Genomic DNA, 5,789 nt, shown 5'->3' with positions numbered 1-5,789 from the left:
GGCGAAGACATAGAAGAAAAACGCAAGATTATAACTTACATGCTTACGTCATGTTAACTTAGGATAGGTCATATCAAGTTAGGTTAGGTCAGGTCTTTATGCTAGGTTAGGTTTCCCTAATATAAGATTAGGTTAAGTTAATCTAAGTTAGGTTCAATCGGTATGGATTCTAATGTTCACTACTCAATGTTGCCAATATGTGAACCGCCGAAACACAGGTCGAGTAAAGAGCTCGTGTTTCGGATACAAGAGTCGAAACTACTGGTTCGTTCAACACATTAGCAACACGATGTAGTGAAGTTTGAAGTTTGACTCATTCCATTCAGCAACGGCTTCATCACAAGACGGAAATGCCATTGAAAGAATAATAAATGCGTTGAAAGTTGTTGAAAGACTCGCTCTTGCAATGAATGGTGAATGGATAACCTCTTACGTTTTTTTTTTTTCTGAATGAAAGGTTATTCGTTGTAGATCAAGGTGTCGTATAATAGTACTCACTCATTCACAAATGTTAATCCAGTCAGATATGAATGTTTCCTTCACTAAAGAACAGCTGATCTGGATGCATTAAGTGTATTGCATCACGAAGACTCAAGCCAATCCCGAAGCTCAAAAAAAAATGTATAGTTCTTAAATAAGAGATTCGTAAAATGTTATTATATAAAACGATCAAAAGAAGACTACAGACTTTGTTAAAGTATAATTGACTACACACAGATAGAAAGATAGATAGGTCTATCTCTAGATAGAAAGACAGACAGATAGATAGATATATAGACAGAATATGAGATAGCCAGGTAAATCTATCGACAAACAAATATATAGATAGAAAGTATAAAAAAAAAACAGACAAACAAGACCGCATGATATAAAAAGAAATAACATGGGGCCCACCCCCCCCCCCCACCCCCCCCCCCCCCCCCCCCCATCCCCCCCCCCCCCCCCCCCCCCCCCCCCCCCCCCCCCCCACCCCCCCACCCCCCCCCACACCCCCCCCCCGATAATAAAAAATATCAACGAAATATTTTAGTCCCGTTACCATGAATAACGAACCTATAATAATTTAAGATATAAATAATCCACACTAATGAATTAGGAGATCAAAAGAACAAAAGTAATTCAAAACACGTTACGACATGCATGCATAAAAAAATAGTTTGCCTTGTATATTAATCCTGATAATTCGATATTTACATTCCGTAAGTTAAACAATTAGAATTAATGTTACTTGTATTTTTTTTTCGTTTAATCTTATTTATTTATCTACTGATCTCTTTCATTTATCTTTATTTTTATTACCATTAGCATTATTGTCATGATTATTACTATTATCATTATAAGTATTATCATCATTATTACTAGTAGTATTGTTGATATTATTATAATCATTTTTATTTTCATTATCATTACTTTTACATTATTATTGTTCTGTTGTTTTTATATCACTATTACCATTATCATCATCATCATTATCATTATCAATGCCATTAATCAGTATTACCATCATCATTTATAAATAATCATCGATCTATCCATATCTCTTTTTCCTCTTGAAGTATGCCTCTCTTTTTCCTCTTGAAGTATGCCTCACTCGCGTCCAAAGTATGCCAAGGCAAGAGTGACATAACTCACTCTCCCGAAAGAAATTCCAGCGTCGACCAAAATGCACGTTCAAAGTTGACTGGGGAAATGGTGGTGATTTTGCACTGAAAAGTGATGTTGGTGGTGGTGGTGATAGGGAAAATGATGATATAGTGGGAGGGAAGGGGAAGAGGGAGATAGAGACAGAGAGAGAGGGAGAGAGAGGGAGGGAGAGAGGGAGGAAGAGGGAGGGAGATGGAGGAAGAGGGAGAGAGAGGGAGAGAGAGGGAGGGAGGAAGATGGAGAGAGAGGGATGGAGAGGGAGAGAGAGAGAGAGAGAGAGAGGGAAAGACAGAGAGATAAAGAGTTAGAGATAGACAGAGATTGATAGATAGATTAATAGATAGATAGATAGACAGAGAGATAAAGAGAGAAAGAGTAAGGGTAAAAAAGAGAGGGAAGAACAGAGAGAGAGAAAGAGACGCCCAGACAAACAGCAGACATACAGACAGACAGGCAGATAGATAGACAATATGTTGTTCTGGAAAGTGTTGTTGGTGGTGGTGATGAGTGGGAGGGGAGGGATGGAGGGATAAGGGAGAGAAAGAGAGAGAGAGAGAGAGAGAGAGAGCGAGGGAGAGAGAGAGAGAGGGAGGTGGAGAGAGGGAGAAAGAGGGTGGGGGGGGAGAGGAAGAGAGAGCTAGAGATAGACAGATAGATAGATAGATTGATAGATAGAAAGAAAGAGAGAGAAAGAGAAAGAGGAAGTAAGAGAAAGAGAGAGAGAGCGAGAGAGAGAGAGAGAGAATGAAAGAGAGATAGATAGAGAGAGAGAGAGAATGAAAGAGAGAGAAAGAAAGAGAGAGAGAGAGAAAATGAATTGATAAGTCGTCTCTAAAAATAGCAATGGCTGATACACGGATTAGCTGTAAGAAAGAGGAGGGAGGGGGTAGGGGGTGGGGGTGGAAGAATGGGCATGTGGGTGGGGATGGAGGAGGAGTGGACGTGAGGGTGGGGAAGAGGTGGAGAAAGAGTGGGCGTGGGGGTGGGGGTGGAATGTGGGTGGGGGTGGGGAAGAGGTGAAGGAGAAGTGGGCGTGGGGGTGGGGAAGGGGTGGAGGAGGGCTTGAGGGGATGGGGGTGGGGGTGGAAAAGTGGGCGTGGGGGGGGGGGGGGGGGACGAAAGGAGGGGAAATATGGGGGTGGAGAAAAGGATGCGTATGAGAGAGAAGGAGTAGGGGGGGGAGAGTGAGGGAAGGGGTAGGGGGAATCTAGAAGTGTGATGGCGGGGGAGGGAGGGAGGAAGGGAGGAAGGGAGGGAGGGAGGGAGGGAGGGGGAGAAAAGGGAAGGATGCCGTTAACGGGTGATATAAAAAGATAGTTCGTGGGGGGTAAGAGTGGAAGGGGGTGGGGGGTTGTGGGGAAGGGGGGAGGGGGGAGCGATACAACAGGGGGGGGGGGGAAGGGTAGGGAGACGACATGTATAGAGATTTGTAAGCAGGGGATAGGATAGGTCGGTAGGGCATGGGGGGGGGGAGTATCGGGGACCTGGGGAGGAGAGGGGAGGGGAGGGAAGGGGAGGGAAGAGGAGTGGAGAGGAGAGGGGAGGGGAAGGAAGGGGAGGGGAGGGAAGGGGAGTGGAGGGAAGGGGAGTGGAGAGGAGAGGAGGGAAAGGGAGTGAAGAGAAGGTAAGTGGAGAGGGGAGGGGAGGGAAGGGGAGTGGAGAGGAGAGGAGGAGAGGGGAGGGGAGGGAAAGGGAGGGGAGGGGAGGGGAGGAAAGGGGAGTGGAGAGGAGAAGAGGGAAGGGGAGGGAAGTGGAGTAGAGTGGAGGGAAGGAGAGTAGAGTAGAAGGCAAAGGAGTGGAGTAGAGTAGAATAAAGAGGAGTGGAGTAGAGTAGATAAAAGAGTAGAGAGAAGGGAAGGTGAGCAGAGGAGAGGAGTGAGAGGGAGGGAGGGAGGGAGGGTAAGGGTAGGAGTCCCTCCCGGTTGCAACAACGGCGGACGTGCCTGGCCTGGTGCGTAGACAGCCTAGCGTCGGGATTAACATTCCTGCACGCGCCCACGGTTGCGTCCGCGCTCGGCAGGCAGGCATACGGCGCTACCCGACCCTCGCTCTTTCTTCCTTATATCTCGCTATTTGTTTTCTTTCTTTTTCTCCTTCGTTCTTTCTTCCTTATCTTTCGCTTTTTGTTTTCTTTCTTTTTCTCTTTCGCTTTTTATTTTTATTTTTTTTCTCTTTCGCTCTGTCTTTCTTATCTTTCGCTTTTTATTTTCTTTCTTTTTCTTTTTCGTTCTTTCTTCCTTATCTTTCGCTTTTTATTTTCTTTCTCTTTCTCCCTTTCGCTTTTTATTTTCTTTCTTTTTCTCTTTCGCTCTGTCTTCCTTATTTTTCGCTTTTTATTTTCTTTCTTTTTCCCTTTCGTTATTTTTTTTCAGGATCTCCCGCCCTTGCTCTTTCTACCTTATCTTTCGCTTTTTATTTCCTTTTTATTAGGATCTCCCGCCCCTCCCTCTTTCTTCCTTATCTTTCGCTTTTTACTTTCTTTCTTTCTCTCTTTCGTTCTTTCTTTTTTTAGGATCTCCCGCCCTCGCTCTTTCTTCCTTATCTTTCCCTTTCGCTCTTTCTTTTTTTTATTATCTTTTTTTTTTGCTTTTCGGCTTTCTTTCTTTTTTCTTTCTCACGTTTTTTTTCTTTCTCTCTTTCTGTTTCTTTTTTTTTCTTCTTCTTTATTTTATTGATTTATTTGTGATTCCATTTCTTGGTTATTCGTTTCTTTCTTCCTTTCCATCTTTTTCTTCCTCCCTTTCTTTTTGTCTTAATGTATTTATTTTTGTGAATATCATTCTTCGTTTCTTTCTTCATACTTTATTTAATTTTTTTCTCTCTTTCTCTCCATTGCTCTCTCTCTCGCTGGTTATCCCTATTTTTCTTTTTTTGTATCTCTCTCTATTTCTCTCTTTTTCATATTTTCTTCTCTTTCGGGTCTATTTTTTTCTGTTTTTCTCTCTCTCTCTGGTTCTATCTATCTATAATTTCTGTTCTCTTTTTCTTTCTAGTTCTATTTTTTTTTGGTTTTGTTTTCAATCTTCTTCCTGTTTTTTTTCTTCTCTCTTTCAATTTCTCTCTTTTTCTCAAGCTCTTTCTATTTTTTTTTCTTCTTCTCTCTTTCATTTCCTCTTTCTCTCTAGTTCTGTCTATTTTTCTTATTTATTCTATCTCTTACCTTCTCTAATTTTTTTTTTTCAATCTTGTTTTTTTTTCTCTATTTTTTCTTTCTCATCCTGTTTTTTTTTTTCTTTCTTTCTTTCTTTCTTTTTTTTTGTCTCTCTCAGTTCCTCTCTTTCTGTCTGATTCTTTTTATCTTTTTTCTTTCTATCTTTCTTTCTCTGTTTTCTCTCTCTATTTCATTGATTCTGCTTTTCCTCTATTTCCTCATTTCACTATTTCTCTGTTTGCCTATTTGTCTGTTTCTATTTTGTTTCAATTCTTTACCTTTCTATATATTCATACATGCATACAATACAAGCACGCACACACACACGAACAATCAAACAAAAAACAAACAAACAAACATATATATATATATTTACATATATATGTATATATATATATATATATATATATATGTATATATATATATACATATATATATATATAAATATCAGATCATATCTTCTATATCTTCTCCTTATCTCCCCATAGAGCGGCGACCCCCCCCCCCCTTCATCAGCTGATGAATGACGCCCCTCGATCATGAATGGAGCTGCGGGGAGCGTGTGCAATGAGAGGATAAATCAAGACGTGCAACTTGCGGGACCTGTTTGCCAAGTCGTTTGTTGTCGAGATGTATGGCTGCTTTCTCCCTGCAGCGTGTGTGTGTGTGTGTGTGTGTGTGTGTGTGTGTGTGCGTGTGGGTGTGGGTGTGGGTGTGGGTGTGGGTGTGGGTGTGGGTGTGGGTGTGGGTGTGGATGTGGGTGTGTGTGGGTGTGGGTGTGGGTGTGGGTGTGGGTGTGGGTGTGGGTGTGGGTGTGTGGGTGTGGGTGTGGGTGTGGGTGTGGGTGTGTGGGTGGGGGTGGGGGTGGGGGTGTGCGTGTGCGTGTGCGTGTGCGTGTGCGTGTGCGTGTGCGTGTGTGTGTGCATACATATACATATACATATATATATATATATATATATATATAGAGAGAGAGAGAGAGAGAGAGAGAGAG

Source organism: Penaeus japonicus, unplaced genomic scaffold, assembly GCF_977035675.1.
Source record: "Penaeus japonicus unplaced genomic scaffold, GWHDUDI00000001_assembly GWHDUDI00000003, whole genome shotgun sequence".
Classification (NCBI taxonomy): domain Eukaryota; kingdom Metazoa; phylum Arthropoda; class Malacostraca; order Decapoda; family Penaeidae; genus Penaeus; species Penaeus japonicus.
This window is presented reverse-complemented; position numbering follows the sequence as displayed.